Source organism: Sus scrofa, chromosome 5 (genome assembly GCF_000003025.6).
Source record: "Sus scrofa isolate TJ Tabasco breed Duroc chromosome 5, Sscrofa11.1, whole genome shotgun sequence".
NCBI lineage: Eukaryota > Metazoa > Chordata > Mammalia > Artiodactyla > Suidae > Sus > Sus scrofa.
Window position 1 is genome coordinate 28,302,634 of NC_010447.5, and position 17,373 is coordinate 28,320,006.

A 17,373-nucleotide genomic window follows, 5' to 3' on the forward strand; every position below is an offset into this window, starting at 1 on the left:
GGTTTGAATATTTGAGTAGTAGTTTTAACCCACTTACGTTGCCAGCTAATGAGGGAAATCTAATTAAGGTTCATTAAACATTTTTACTTAATGTGCCTTGTGGTTTTAAAAAATATGTATTTCCTCTCCACTACAAGTACTTTGTGTTGCTGTCGAAGTGTTTTGTAAACATATATTTGTTGTTTTTTTTCTCCTCCTTTGTGGTTTCTCATGGGTAGCTTGTCCCACCCGTTGAGACAATGGATGGAGTGTTCAGATCACTGCTGTTCTTTGGAATAGTCAATGCAAAGTTGATAAAAATTGCTTTGTAGCCACCTGTGTTTGTACATATACAATCTTATGAAAGAACTTCAGAGAAAGGCGTTTCTGTACTTGCCTAGGGAAAGGCAGGAGCAGCCTGCGGGTCCTTTTGTGTGGTCAAGTTGTGAAGATGCCTAGAGTCCTTTGAGAGGACCTGGTGGGGGAACCCTCTGTCACTCTAGTGTGAATCTGGACGAACTCTTCATGGCCAGGGGCAAACACAATACGTAAGCCCAGGGACTTAGGTTTCCCTTGGGTTCACCCCGATAATGGAGTTAAGATGAACACTACTCAGGAAACAGATTTTTATCTGCTTGCAATTAAGATAATTTTATACTCGTAGGAACTGGTTACATTGACATGGAAGTTATATTAGAATAGAGAAGTAATTATTTGCTTAGAGACAGGTAAACTTTCTAATGAGCCTAACCTTGCTTTTCTTAACGAGTCCAACACAGCCGAAAATCTTGTATTCGAAGGTAGAACTCTCGTTGGAAATCACCATTTCTCTGTGCAGTTTTTCCACGTGGCTCTTTGTGGCAGGTCTTTGAAAGGAGGCAGTCTGATTTTCCTGCAACCTGGAGACTGACTTGCAGAATGTACTTCCAAGTATTGGTTTCGTTACTTCTGCTCTAAGGTCATTTGTCATGATCCAGTCCTAATCTGAAAAATTCTCTTGATTAGTCTCTTTCTGAGTATGAATTCTATAGTTACATGGTTACTTATATGCTTTGAGAGTAGAGGCCCTCTACGTTGATTTAAAAATCAATAAATGGGATGTGTTGCAGTGTTTTAAATGTACCCATCGAATCCAATCCAAGGAAAAAGTATGAACATGGTGAAAATTATTTTTGGCACAAATTCCCTCCCACCAAAGGGGATCTTCTCTCTCTTCCCTTTAACCTCGTCACTTACACAGACCTGTGAGTCCTCAGGCTGCTTTATTGCTCTTTACTACACTTGATCTGCCCTTCTCATCAGAACCTGTGTCCAGGCTCTGATCAACTTCCCCTGCAAAACTCACACATCCTGTGTCTAACCCAGATCCTTACATCCATATGCAAATATGAGAATGGGGAAATACAATGGAATTGGATCATACACACCTCAAATGGCACAAATTCACCTGTCTTGCTAAGCAAAATCAAGAAGAGAATGGGAGAGAAATGAAAGTTGAACAGTGCATGAGGCCAACTGTCCTGTGCAGTGAGAATAGCTCCCTTATTAAGGACAGTTTCAGAGGCAGGACTCTGTTTCTTTTTGAATTGAGCCTCTCTTTAAGGGTGAGTGTCTCACCCTGGCAAAGTACTAGTCCACTGGTTAAAGATACGTGGTTTTGAAACAACCAACTATTTCGGTTTATTTCATGCCAGAAAAAACAAAAGAAAGGTAGCCTATTTTATTACTGGAGGGAAACATACCTGCATTGGACTTATTAGGGGAAGACATAGGTCTGTTCTCAATGAATAAAGCCACATATATTGGACTTTCTAGGTGACTGAAGTGTATCTGATTTCAGGAGTCATTTTTGATTATATGTGGCTTTTTAACCTTCTGACTTGAACCTAACACTCTGGAGTATTGTCCATTCTTATTTTATTTCATTTCCCTAATACCATTTGCATTTATATCTTAGTTGCTGAGATAAGGGTTTGACCTAAAAAAAAAAATGACTCCAGATGTGCGAATTTTGCCTCTGAGGCTGCCTACGTGTGTTTAGGGAACCGACTTCATGGGGCTGCTTTCAGGTGTGAAAAGAACCCATCTGAGGTGTAATGTGTGATTTCATCTGTAAGATCATAAATTTATCCTGTTAGATGTATCATGCTGAGCAAGTCATTTAACTTCTTTGTAGATTTCAGATTTCTTACATATAAGGTAAGGAGTTTTGATTCTCTCCATCCTAAGGGTCTTTGAATCTAATTGAAGGTGTCATATCAGTTCGTATTATTCACTTAGTAAACTTTGCAAGCTTTTTGCATTTTCTCTGGGCTGTGCTGTTTTGAGGAGAGTCGTCATTGCTTTCAGTTTTTCTTAGTGGATTCACAAACACTCGTTCTCAGGGAATTAAAATGTAATATAGAAAAAACAGAAAAATAAAAGCACATTCAGAAAAATAGAGCACAGAATTGTAAGAGGGGGGAGAATTGGGAATTATACAAGTGGTTAAAGGATAGATAGGTTCAAATCAGAGACAAAAGGACCCCAAGCAATAATTTAAAAGGAAAATGTTAACCAGGAGAGGAAAGACTATTTCATGCATGCTGGTCAACATCCCAAAGATTTAGAATCCAGAGAAATTAATCGCTTGATTGTGGGCTCTTAAAAACCAGATTTGTCAGAAAAAGTGTATGAAACTCAAACCAGTCGACTGCACTACTTTTAGCATCTCTGGCAAAAAGCTTAGCACTGGAAAAGATTGTAGCAAGTGGCTAACAGAAGGTTTGGGGATCATCCGTGGATTTAGGGGCTCAAGTAATTTTTGAGTTCTGCAAAAGAAATATTATGGCGCTCATATAAAAAAAAAAAATTGGTTCACATGTGGGAGCCAAAAGAATCAGAAGACACATTTTGTGAGGTGAAACTCATGGATGAGAGGTTGTGTTTGTTTTTAATATTGCTTGTTGTTAGTTACTAAGAATTGACAGCTATTCCTTGCAGCATTTTCCTAGGGATAATCTCATACTCATCTATGTGCCATATGTACAGGAAGTGCCAAGAAAATCTGTTGTTCTTCAACCACGCTGCTGCCTGAGCTACAAACAGTACATTTTGGTAGCAGATGGAGCATAAGGAAGTACCAGTTCAATTTGATATGACCCCACGTCATGTGACAGGCTTCAATAGGGAGATTAAAAGTGCTACTACTATCATTCATGTGGAACCTGTGTGTCTGCATATGATGGTCTTTCATTTTAACTTGGAAAATAGAAAGCAGCAATTTAAATTATGAATTAAAACTTTATACCTGGGGGGGACTTTAAACATTTCCTGTCCAGCCCACTTATACGGGGTAAGGAGGCATCATGTCAAAGTTACACAGTTAACTATTAGATGCCTGGGTCAGAGCGTAGGTCCTCTGCTTTTCAGTAGTGGTGGCTTATTTTTAGATTCCCTGTAAAGTAGAGTAGGAGATAGAGCACTTACCCTCTTCAGACTTTGCATCCACTGAAGGAATCATAGTTGGACTGAAGAGAGGACAGCAACTCTGGTCTGTTAACAGAAGCAGTGAATTCAATTGATTAACTGTAACTAAGTTTTGTGTGTGTGTGTGTGTGTGTGTGTGTTGTGTGTGTTGTGTGTGTTGTGTGTGTGTGTGTTTCACGAAGATCATTTCAGGAAACCCCAGTGCTCAGGCAGAAGCTCCACATGGTGGCTTTAAGAGCAAGGGGAAAAAAAAATATGGTGAATATGTACAAATGTAATTTGCTTGAAATTTTGGTCCCACTCATTGAAGTGCCACATGGTGGCTTTAAGATCAAGGGGAAAAAAATACGGTGAATATGTACAAATGTAACTCGCTTGAAATTTTGGTCCCACTCATTGCAGCACCTGCAAATCAGCCCTCTTACATTTTCCAGAAAACCTGATTAGTTTCATGAACTTCAAAATATCTTAAGAAAAATTGTGGAGACATTTTTAAGCAAAGCGAGTTCTTCTGCAATACAGTGAGGGTTGCAGTATGCTACGGGAGGGTAAGTCTGAGCTCTTACCATCTAGGTTGGTTTGCTTACTCCTATGCTGTGATGCCCAGGTCAGGAACCCCACATCCTCAGCTCTGCTCCAGTTTGAGAGTCTACTTTGTGGATTGACGGGGATCCCTTTTTCAGGCTACCTATTTTCAAGTCATACAACTGAGAATTAAGCTATGGAAAATGGAGTAAGCCATATGTCTCATCACTCAATCTGGTTTTCTTTTAGTGGTTTAAAGGCAGATGTTGGGATTAGAGACCATTACTTGAAGATATTTTTAGTTATTTGAAGGTATTTTTATTTGTTGGTCCCAAGTTTCTTTCTAGTTTATTGAGAGCCCATATGTGCTCACCTGTTGATAGCTCAGGGTGAGAAGAAATGGAACGTAGGATTTAAGAGCAGAAACTTCAGTGTTAGCCATCCAGCCCTGCCACTACTAACGTGTTTGACCTCTGAGTCAGTTTCTTCATCTGTAAAGTGGGGATGGTAATAGTTCTTATTAACCCTCTTGCCTTTGTGAGGCTTCTGTGAGGTGATTTGTAGAAAACCTTTATCACAGGTTTGTCACTAGTAGTCTATAAAAATTAGTCCTTGGTATCAGTTTAATTTTGGTTTCAAGTGCTTCTTGTTGCTTTCTGACTTAGACAAGCTTTTTGAAATTCAGATACATAGTCACCAATCTGCTACCTAAATAGAACTCAAAATGGGCAATTCTTGAATCATCCTGATAAAGTGCCCTGTACTTTTAGAATGGAATGAGTTTCCTGATGGAATTAAAAAAGGAAATGTAATAGGCAAACCAGAGACATTTCCAGCTCCTTATAAGGTGGATTTTTACGTTGTGTCATTGTTTTTAATCCAAGTACAAGTAACAGAACTCAAAAGCACATTTCCTGCGCTGCCATGTGCTTGCTTCTTGCTTACGGTTTTTGTTTTAAATTTTCTCTGCTTTTAATGGTGCTATATGGAAAATGGAAACTGAAGTCCAGTCAATTGATTTTATTTATATGTGGTACAAAGGATTCTTAGGACATCAGATAAAGTCTCTGACTTAATTTCACAGTCTTGAGGGAAATATTTTGTTTTAAAGTCAATATAGAAATGAAAAATATGCTTCTAACTGCTAACTTGTGTCTACTTCATTTGAAAGTACTTTGATTTTTTTTTCTAGCTTTATTGAGATGTAATTGACATTATAACAGAAAGCACTTTTTTTTTTTTTTTTTTTTTTTTTTGTCTTTTCAGGGCCAAAGCCATGGCATATGAAGTTCACAGGTTAGGGGTCAAATCGGAACTGTAGCTGCTAGCCACAGCCACAGCCACAGCAAGGCCAGATCTGAGCCGCACCTGCAACCTACACCATAGCTCATGGTAGCGCCGGATCTTTAACCCACTGAGTGAGGCCAGGAATCGAACCTGCGTTCTCTTGGATACTAGTCAGATTCATTTCCTCTGAGCCAAGATGGGAACTTCAGAAAGCACTTTGATATTAAAAACTATGGTCTATGTATCTCCCACGCCTCCTGGTCCAGGAGTTCATTAAACATTAATTGAATAAATAGAGTAACCACTTTGAATCATTATTCCTTTCTAGCATAAACTAGAATGGTAATCATGCAGAATTATCTAGGGTGTCCAATCAAGTATTACCACAAAATAAAACTGAATTTAAATTGTGTGTAACTTCTTTAAAAAGTTGTAAATCTGGAAACAGTCTAAGTATCCAACAATGAGGAATATTTAACTGAATTCCACATGGAAGGTTATGTAGTCATTAGAAGTGGTTTCTGAAGAACATTTTATGGTGAGGAGAAATATTTTATAATAATTGGGGGGAAAGAGAGGGACTGTAAAAAAGCATGGTTGTGACAAGGTAAAACAGCTGAATGAATGGCCCACTGTGCTGTGTCCCTGTGAGTCAACTATACCAGGTAGGCAGAGTTGCAGCATGAGGAGTCCTCAGTCTTCTATGTCACCAAGAAACAGAATAAAACACCCCTTCCTCCAAGGCAGGCATTTGTGAAGTCAAAGTTTACAATTAAAGTTAACTTGGGAGTTCCCATTGTGGCTCAGTGGTTAACAAACCTGACTGGTATCCATGCGGACACAGGTTCGGTCCCTGGCCTTGCTCAGTGGGTTGGGGATCTAGCGTTGCCATGAGTTGCGGTGTGGGTGGCAGACATGGCTCGGATCCTGCCTTGCTGTGGGTGTGGTATAGGCCAGTAGCTACAGCTCTGATTTGACCCCTAGCCTGGGGGCTTCCATGTGCTGCCCGTGCACCCCTGAAAAGACAAAAGACCACACACACACACACACACACACACACACACACACACAAACAAACACAAAAAATTAAAGCTAACCCCTATGGGGGGAGATGATGATGAAATAATAATAATGAAAAATAATCAGGGAGTTCTGCTATGGCACAGTGGGTTGAGGATTTGGCATTGTCGCTGTACCAGCTTAGGTCACTGCTGTGGTGCCGGTTCAACCCCTGGCCCTACAACTCCATGCCACCAATTGGCCCATATGTGTGGCCAATTAAAAAAAAAAGAAAAAGAATCATAGCAGCTAATAGTTACTGAGTGCACATGGTGGTTGCAGCTTTATACAGAAGGAATTTCTGGTTATTTTTCCTGCTTGGCATAGGTTGTACTTCCCTTCCCTTTGGACCACAGTATATCCACCCCTTGGTAGATTCCCTGGCTAAGTGCAAGAATCTCATTTTGAGCTCCATCCTCCTTCAGGGTGGGGTGGGGTAAGGTGGATCCAAGCAAAACTGAATCTTTGCTGATCACACGTGTTCCCAGGACAATTTCAAACGTCTTGTTTGCTTACAATTCAGGGATATACATCAGTTTTTCCTTACTTTGAATTCACCTAACCCTGTGTGTGTATTTGTGTGTGTGTGTGTGTGTATGGTATGTATGTTTAGGAAAACATGCTCTCTTTTGGGGGGTGAAATATATATACAATTGGGTTCAGAAAATCATTTACAATTTAATGAATAATAATAAAATGAATGCCTAGTTAGTAGCCATGCAGTTAAGAAACAGAACATTCCCAGTGTCTAGAAACCCCCTGCTTCCCCTTTCCTAACAGATCTCTCACGTCCAAGGGTTTCTCCAGGTATATTTGCTGGGTCGTGGGGAGTGTGCACAGTCAGCTTTACTAATGTCACACTTTTCTCAAAGTGTTTGATAGTTATACCCTTATCAGCAGTGGATAAGAATTACACATCTTAAAAACACTTAGTATGGAGTAATGTAGTCATTAAGATAAAGGTTCAATGATTCTACTCAAGAGAACCTCGAAAGACAGTGATCTAAAAATGCAGAGATTTCTTTCTTTCTTTCTGTCTCATGTCATAGTCTGGATGTGCACATCCAGGCTACTAGGACAATTTTGCTTCATTCGCTTATTTGAGTTTCTTCCATCTCTTTGGTCTGCCATCACCTAGGGATCTGAACTTGTCTATCTCATTGAAACTGGGTGCTAAGTGTATCCACGTTCTGACTTACAGGAAGGAAAATGATCTTGAGGAGTGCAGGGATATCCATTCTTTTAACTGGGGAGAACTTTGTCACTTGACAAGATCTTGCTGTGAGGGAGGCTGGCAAATGTAGTCCATCTGGGCAGCCCTGTTTCTAGCCACCCCTTGATTACTGGATGACCATGGCAGAAGGAAAGAATAGATTTGGGTGGACAACCCAACCTGTAGTTGGCATGAGAACAGGGTTTTTTTGGAGAGGCAATCTACAGGGGTGAAATGGTATATTGTTTTAATTTATATGTCTTTATTTCTGATGAGATAGAGCATCTTTTCACACATTTAAGGGCCATTTGCTTTTGTCGCTAAAATGCTTATCCATGTCTTTGCCCATTTATCTCTTGGTTTGTCTTTTTCTTATTGATTGGTGAGTTTGGGTTTTAGTTTTTTTGTTTTGCTTTGTTTTGTGTTTGCTGCGCCTGCGGCATTTGGAAGTTCTTGGGCCAGGGATCGAATCCAAAATGCTGTATCCTTAAATCATGGTGCCACAGTGGGAACTCCTTTAATTTGTTCTTGTTATTAATCTTTTGTCAGTTATTTGTTACAAATATCTTCTCCCTGCTTGTAGTTTGTATTTTCACATTTAAAAAAGATTGGAGTTCCTGCTGTGTTTCAATAGGATCTGCGGCATCTCCGCAGTGCCAGGATGCAGGTTTGATCCCCGGCCTGGTATAGGGGGTTCAAGGATATGTTGGTGCTGCAGATCAGAGGTCTGATCCTTGGCGTGGGAATACCATGTGCCAAGGGTGGCCAAAAAAGAAAAAAAAAAAAAAGATATCTCTTGATAAAATAGAAGTTGTTAAAATCTTGCTTTTGACATACAAGTTTTAAATGCAACTGAAGTTATTTTTCTTAGTATGAGCTAGGGATGTCTGTTTAATTCTTTTCATGTGGATGACCAACTGTTTTTCATTCCGTTTGCTAAATAGCTCCTTCTTTTTAAAAATAATCCACTAGTTACTTATGTCTTGGTCAGAGTTTCATATATGTATGCGTATATCTCTGGATACTCTATTGTGTTTCATTCGTTAATTTATAGATTCTTATACCAGTACCACACTGTCTTAATGACTATAGCTTTATAATAAGTCTTACTATTTGGTAGGCCAAATTCTCCTTCCCTCTATTCTTTCAGAAGTATCTTGGCAATCTTGATTACTTTTCTTTCAAGTGCATTTTATTTATTTATTTATGTATTTATTTATTGTCTTTTTGCCTTTTCTTGGACCACACCCACGGCATATGGAGGTTCCCAGGCTAGGGGTTCAATCGGAGCTGCTGCCGCCAGCCTACACCAGAGCCACAGCAACACGCGATCCAAGCCATGTCTGCAACCTACACCACAGCTCATGGCAATGCCAGATCCTTAACCCACTGAGCGAGGCCAGGGATAGAACCTGCAACCTCATTGTTCCTAGTCAGATTCGTTAACCACTGCACCACGACGGGAACTCCTCATGTGCATTTTAGAATCAGTTTTCCTTCAATGGGAAACTCATTGGCATTTTGATTGCAACTATGAATTTATAAAGCAATTAGAAGAAATTGGCATCTGTATGATGTAAATCATACAGCTCTACTTACGCCTGAGTTTGAATATCTCTCCATTTATTTATTTCCTTTAAATATCTTACTGTAAAGTTTTGTATTTTCCATGTTTTTTGTTAGATACGTTATTTTTGTTATGAATGTTTATGAAATCTCTAAAATTGTTTTCTAACTTTCTGGTATACAGAAGTACAGTTTACTTTTGCACGTTGGTCTTATGTTCAGCCACTTTGCTAAGTTATTGTTATTTTAAATAATTTTGCTTTTTGTTAAAAAAGTTATTATTTGCAAAGATAGTTATATTTCCTCCTTTCCAAACCTTATGGCTCCAATTTATTCTTCTGTTTTTGCCCTAGGCAGAATTTTGAGGAGGAAGTTAACAAAAATAGTGAATTGGAATCTTTTTGTTGTTTTGGATTTTAATGGAGTGTTTTCAAGCCTCTCCTTCCATAAAGGGTAGTGATTGTTTTCAGCTTATTATAGATACTCTTATCAGGTTAAGTAAAATCTCTTGTGTTCCTTGTTTACTTGAAGTTTTTTTTTTTTTTTTGATCATTAATAGTTGGTTGAAAGTTATCTTTTCTTTTTGAATCTATTGATATTATTTTTCTTCTTTATTATTATTTTTTTTCTTTTTAGAATTATGTCTGCAGCACATGGAAGTTCCCAGGCTGAGAACTGAATTGGAGCTATAGCTGCAGGCCTGTGCCTCAGCCACAGCAATGCTGGATTCAAGCTGCATCTGTGACCCATGCCACACCTTGCAGCAATGCCAGTTCCTTAACCTACTGAGCAAGACCAGGGATAGAACCCTCATTCTCACGGAGGCTATGTCAGGTTCTTAACCTGCTGAGCCACAATGGGAACTCCATTTCTTTATTATCGTAATGAGAAATATTTGTAGATTTTTCTAATGTTAAACCATCTCTGCATTCCAGAATTAAACCTATCTTCATTATTGTAGCATGTATATAAATAATTGGATTTAGTTTGCCAGTGTTTAGTTTAGGATTTTGTGGTGGTGGTGGTATTTTTTCTAGAAATTCTTGAATAAAACAGACCTGTGGCTTTCCCTTCTGGTAATTTTCTTGTCTGGCTTCATATTTCAGTTATACTAGCCACACAGAGTGCATTGGAGAGTATTCTTCTCTTTTGATTTTGAGGAAGAGTTTGAAATTTTTAGAATATTCCTTCTCTTGAAAGTTCAGTAAAACTGCTTATTTTCTTTGTGTGGAGAACTTTCAACTGCTAATCAGCAGTTAATCATTATTTTTATTAGTGATAGGATTATTTATTCTTTATATTTATTTCTCAGAAAAAATCATTTCTTCATTGTAAAAAATTTCAAATTATACAAGTGTAATCGCCTTTCATGCATCTATCACGCAGAAACACATGACCATATTGTTTTACTGTATCCCCCTCTACCCCCTCCCACTGGATTATTTGGAAGCAAATTCTAGAGATCATATAATTTTCTACATAAATATTTCAGGATTTATCACTGAACACTAAAGACTTAAAAAAGAACATTGTCATAGTGCTATTATCATGCCTGAAAAAATAACAGCAGTTCCTCAGTTTCTCTTGAAAGTTCAGTAAAACTGCTTATTTTCTTTGTGTGGATAACTTTTAACTGCTAATCAGAAGTTAATCATTAGTTATATTAGTGATAGGATTATTTATTCTTTATATTTCTTTTGAAGACAGTTTTGATAGGTAATATTTTTCTAGTAATGTCTCCATTTTTGTAAAGTTTTCAAATACATTGACATAATGTTGACCATAGCATCGTTTTAAAATATGGGCTGATTTGAAGGAAGTAAAGGGGTTATATGCTGAGAACTATAAAACATTAATCAAGGAAATTAAAGAAGATGAAAAGAAATGGAAAGATACTCCATACTCCTGAGTTGGAAAAAAGTAATATTGTAAAAATGGCCATACTACCCAAAGCGATCTACAGATTCAATGCAACCCCTATCAAATTACCCATGACATTTTTTATAGAACTAGAACAAACAATTCAAACATTTATATGGAACCACAAAAGACCCAGAATTGCCAAAGCAATTCTGAGGAACAAAAACCAAGCAGGAAGCACAACTCTCCCAGACTTCAGGCAATATTACAAAGCCAGAGTCATCAAGACAGTGTGGTACTGGTACCAAAACAGAGAGACAGACCAATGGAACAGAACAGAGAACCCAAAAATAAACCCAGACACCTATGGTCAATTAATCTTCGACAAAGGAGGCAAGAGGATAAAATGGGAAAAAGACAGTCTTTTCAGCAAGCATTTCTGGGAAACCTGGACAGCTGCATGCAAATCAATGAAACTAGAACATACCCTCACACCATGCACGAAAATAAACTCAAAATGGCTGAAAGACTTAAATATAAGACAAGACACCATCAGACTCCTGGAAGAGAACATAGGCAAAACATTCTCTGACATCAACCTTACAAATGTTTTCTCAGGTCAATCTCCCAAGGCGACAGAAATAAAAGCAAAAATAAACCAATGGGACCTAATCAAACTGACAAGCTTTTGCACAGCAAAGGAAACCAAAAAGAAAACAAAAAGACAACTTTCAGATGGGAGAAAATAATTTCAAATGATGCAACTGAGAAGGGCTTAACTGTTCAAATATACCAGCAACTTACACAACTCAACAGCAAAAAAGCCAAGCACCCAATGGAAAAATGGGCAAAAGACCTGAATAGACCATTCTCCAAGGAAGATGTCCAGCTGGCCAACAAGCATATGAAAAAATGCTCAACATCCCTGACTACTAGAGAAATGCAAATCAAAACTACCATGAGATACCACCTCACACCAGTCAGAATGGCCATCATGAATAAGTCCACAAATAACAAGTGCTGGAGGGGGTGTGGAGAAAAGGGAACCCTCCTGCACTGTTGGTGGGAATGTAAGCTGGTACAACCACTATGGAAAACAGTATGGAGATACCTTAGAAAACTATACATAGAACTTCCATATGACCCCGCAATCCCACTCTTGGGCATATATCCAGACAAAACTTTCCTTGAAAAAGACACATGCATCTGCATGTTCATTGCAGCACTATTAACAATAGCCAAGACATGGAAACAACTCACCTGTCCACTGATAGATGATTGGATTAGGAAGATGTGGTGTATATATACACAATGGAATACCACTCAGCCATAAAAAGAACAAAATAATGCCATTTGCAGCAACCTGGATGGAACTAGAGACTCTCATACTAAGTGAAGCAAGTCAGAAAGACAAAGACAAATACCATATGATATCACTTATATCTGGAATCTAATATAGGGCACAAAGGAACCTTTCCACAGAACAGAAAATCACGGACTTGGAGAATAGACTTGTGGCTTCCAAGTTTGGAGGGGGAGGGAGTGGTTGATGGATTGGGAATTCGTGGTTAATAGATGCAAACTTGCCTTTGGAATGGATCCTGCTGTATAGCACTGGGAACTAGGTCTAGTCACTTATGATGGAGCATGATAATGTGAGAAAAAAGAATGTATACATGTATGTGTAGCTAGGTCACCATGCTGTACAGTAGAAAAAAAATTGTATTGGGAAATAACAATAAATTTTTAAAATTATTAAATAAATAAAGCTAGATTGAAAAATAAAATATGGGCTGATCTGTATTTAGTTTAAAATATTATTTAAAACTATTTTTACCTTATCTCTTTCTTGCCAAACTTAAAAGAGGGTTGTCTATTTTTGTTGGTTTTTCTTTTCTCTTTTTTTGTTTTCTGCTCTTATCTTTACTGTCATCTTTTAAATTTTCATCTGTACTTTTTTCTTAAATTGGATTTGCAGCTTATTAGTTTTTAATCCTTATTTGCTATGATAAGCATTTAAGGCAAGAAATTTCTTTTCTAATATAAATGTTATTTCTAACATAAGCATTATTCCTAAAAAGACATCTGTTCTTCTTTTCTAATAAATACTTAGGACAATTCCCCTTCAAGTACTACATTTGCTGCAGTGAACAAGATTTGTGTGTAAAAATTAGAATTAAGTTCTAAGTATTTTGAATTTCTCATAATGATTTCTTCTTTGATCCATGAGGTATATAGGAACATGCCTTTACATTTTTAAAAAAAGTGGGGATATTTATCTTTTAAAAAAATATAATTACTACATTGAGATCTGAGAGTAATAGTGTTTGAAATTAGTGGAGGATTGTTTCCTCTTTCTGTTCTCTGAAGAATTCATGTAATACTGGAATTATGCAACTCTTGAATGTTTAGTAAAGGCACCTAGGTCTAGCATTTTCAGGAAGGAAAAAAAATCTGTCATTGCTTTGAAATGTACAAATTTCTTAATTTACTGACATAAACTTGTTTATAATATTCTCATGTCTTTAAATCTCTGCAACATCTGCCCTTGTACTTCTTTTCTGTTAATAACAATTGTTTGTGGAACTTTTCCCTTTTTTTTCCTTGACTGACCTTTCTGGAAATATGTTTATTTTATTAGTCTTTTCAAAGAACTAGTTTTTTTGCTTTCTTGCTTTACTGTATTGTATATTTGTTTTCTATTTCATTGGTTTTTCCTCCCTATAATTCCCTTTCTTTTACTTTACTTTTTTTTTTTTTTTTGGTGAGCATTATTTGATCCTCTTTAAAATTCTTATGTATTTTCCAAGTTTTTACTTTTCTTCTTTTCTAATGTTTTCAGGTAATAAAATTTCTTCTAAGTACTGCTTTACCTGAATTTTACAAATTTTTATATGTTTATTGTTTAATTTGAGGGCAGAGCCAATGTACTCTTCTTTTTTTTTTAAATTGAAATATAGTTTATTGACAACGTTGTGATAGCTTAGGTGTACAGCAAAGCAATTCAGTTTTATAGACACACACATACACACTTTTTTAGATTAGCTTATTTTAAGATATTGAATATAATTCTCTTTGCTATACAATAGGTCCTTGTCATTTATCTTATTTATACAATTTTTTATATAGTCTTTTCTTTCTCTTTTTTTTTTTTGCTTTTTAGGGCTGTACCTGCGATATATGGAAGTTCCCAGGCTAGAGGTCAAATCGGAGCTGCAGCTGCCAGCCACAGCCACAGTCACAGCTATGCAGGATCCGAAGCATATCTTTGACCTAAACCACAGTTCATGGCCATGCCGGATCCTTCACCCTTTGAGTGAGACCAGGGATTGAAACCGCATCCCCATGGATACTAGGTAGGCTCATAACTCACTGAGCCACAACGGGAAATCCTGTGTAGTTTTTTGGTTATCTTTCAGTTCTGTGTATTTTCTAATTTCCATTATGATTTTTTCTGCGATTCTTGATCTATTTAAAAGTATGTTTTGGGAGTTCCCGTCATGGCGCAGTGGTTAACGAATCCGACTAGGAACCATGAGATTGCAGGTTCGATCCCTGCCCTTGCTCAGTGGGTTAACGATCTGGCTTGTTGCTGTGGTGTAGGTCGCAGACGCGGCTCAGATCCTGCAGATCCTGCGTTGCTGTGGCTCTGGCGTAGGCCAGTGGCTACAGCTCTGATTCGACCCCTGGGAACCTCCATATGCCGCGGGAGCAGCCCAAGAAATGGCAAAAAGAGAAAAAAAAAAAAAAAAGTATGTTTTAAATTTTCCAGATATACAAAGTTATTTCAGTTATTGTTTGTTACTCATTTCTAACTGAATTACATTATCATCATAGAACATGGTCTGATTATACTGATCTTTTGAAATGTTTTTCTTGACAAAGTTTTCTCTGACCATGCAATTTAAGAATATAAGCCTCAACCTCTCCTGGCTCTTACCTTGTTCCTTCCATTGCTTTCTATCTCTCCATAGCCCTTCTTATCATTTGATCTGTTTTATACTAACCTTATCTTGTTTTAAGGCTTTTGAAATTCTTTACTTCCATGAAAACTGGTGATGTAATCAAAATCCTATTTTTAAAACATTTTATACAGCATTTAATTTCAACCATAAGTGGTCATACAGGGCTATCTGTCTAATTTACTATAATATACAAAATAGAAGTCTAATATTCAGTGGGTTTTTTTTTCTTTTGTTAGCCCATCAATATATTACAATTTTTAAATTGAGTTGTAATTTACATATAACATTATGTGTTATGATGTTATAACAGTATATTAGTTTCAGGTATACAACGTAATGATTCAGTAGTTGTAAATATTGCCAAATGAGCACCACAATAAGACTAGTTAACATCCATCACGATACATAGTTAGAATTTTTTTTCTCTGTGATGAAAACTTTGAAGATCTACATCCTTAGTAACTTTCATAGAATTATTTGATTTTATCGAATATCAAGTTCTGTCTTAGCAAGAGAATCCACTAGTACATATAGTTGAAGTTAGTAGGAAGAATAAATCTGTGTTTTTTCCCTTAAGAATTCCTGGGTCCTGGTCCCTGCCATACAGAATGATGTTTATAACCCAAGATCCACACATGAGGAGGATACACATACAAGAGAGCAAACAATGTTAGCCTAAAACACTTTCAGGTTCTTCATATATGTTTATGTCTGCACAGGGAAAAATCTAGGATATATGAGTTTTAGGGATGAAAATGTATAGTGAGGATCAGTGAAAGGCTTTGATGTGGGAAGAGCACGGAAACAACCACGCTTTTCTGAGTAACCTTTTAGACTGTTGGGAAATCTGGGGTTTGCTCTTATCATTAATCATCCAGAGTGTGGTCTTTCCTTCTTGTAATTTGCAGGTAACAACTTTCCTTGTCTTGAGCTGCTCCTCCCGTTTATTGTTTGGCTGCAGTGACCTTTAATAATTCAGGGTCTCCTGAAAGAGGTAGCACCCTCTAGCCTTCTTGGCATCCCAGTAGAAGAGCTGACACGGTGTAACGAGCATTTACAAAGGTCCCAGCAGTTCTCAAAGTGCCTGATGTCCCAGTTTCTGGGCTGTCATTTCTAACTCCCTTCTCCAGCAGTCTGTGGAAAACCTCTGGACTTTTGCCCTTCGCTTTGCTTTTATTATTCTGAAGGTGCGGCTTACAAAAACAGCTCTGACTACCAACAATTAAGATAGAACAATAGATGTCTGCTTATCTTACTTAAGTCAGACACTTTTCACCTCTGAGGAAGTCCACATTTTAGTCTGGCTGTGAAAGTAGCATGTTTGAAAAATGGAATTAAGCCTCCAAACATTATTAACCAGGGAAGACAAATTAGGATGGAGTCTGTCTGCTCATCTTATTTTCCATATGTCATGCTTGTGGGGCATATTTTGATGTCTTGCCAACCTGCAATGAACAGAAATTTTTGAGCATCAGTATTGGTCTATGGGTGGAAGACAGTTGGGTCAAATTATAGCCCCCAAGCCCCAGCAGAAAGCCCAGAACTCAGCCAAAGGTGTGGCCATTGCTGCAGGGAGCTGCCTGCTCCTGTCTTTAGAGGACAGAGAGATAAGGACAGGTAGTAAAAAAGAGCAGCTCTTGAGAAGACTGTTGAGCAACCCTAGAAGGTGGAGGAGTGTTTTCTGGGCTGACCCCTGAGCTTGAATAAATTTGCTCTTCTTTCTTCGCTGTGCCTAGTTTTCACCTTTCTTTTTATCATTACCGTCAGCAGACCCATTCCCTAGTAATAACATGGCGCGGAAAACTGGTAAATTCTGAGAATTGAGAAAAGAGTATTTATTAGACTTTGTGTCCTTTAGAAAAGAGCATTTTCTGAGTATGCTACTTCAGAAAGAGAGAGTTAAGGAATGCCATTTCAAACGGCCACTCCATTTTTGGTTTTGTTTTTGTTTTTTGTTTTTGGTACCAGGAGGGGGGTACGTGGCCAGTTCATTTTTAATTGAGCTTCTAGTGCAGTTGGATTAAAAATATTTATGGGAACTCTCAAATGTGTCCCCAAAAGTCCATGTTTGAAAGATTTCCAGACTATATTTTTATGGCATTTTGAATTTTAGTTATACATGTTTGTCTGCACTCTCTAAATGCCTCATCTTCAAGTACATATCTCTTGTTTGAAACGGGGCGCTCTACTGCCTACAATCAGGTTCGTGTTTTAGTCTCTTTTTTGTCAGGCATCTCATTTCCTCCAGGGGTCTTAAAATTAAATTGTGAATCAGTTTACAGAAAGCACTGTGCACTGTGAAACACTATAAAAATGACTTGTATTGTCTGTGTGGTCAGTCATCTCTTGGAAGTTTCTGACATTCTCATAATGCCCTGTCCCCTTTTCAGGTACCAGGTAACACTCTGAAATAAGCCTACTCCCATAGATTTATATGTGTTTCGTGGGCCG

At 37.7% G+C, this 17,373-nt stretch overlaps 1 protein-coding gene across 2 annotated transcripts in view; it reads left to right on the plus strand.

The window, feature by feature from the left end:
* SRGAP1 (SLIT-ROBO Rho GTPase activating protein 1) overlaps window positions 1–17,373 on the plus strand; it is a 304,168-nt gene that overhangs the window by 1,679 nt on the left and 285,116 nt on the right. The gene's annotated exons all lie outside the window — the stretch shown is intronic.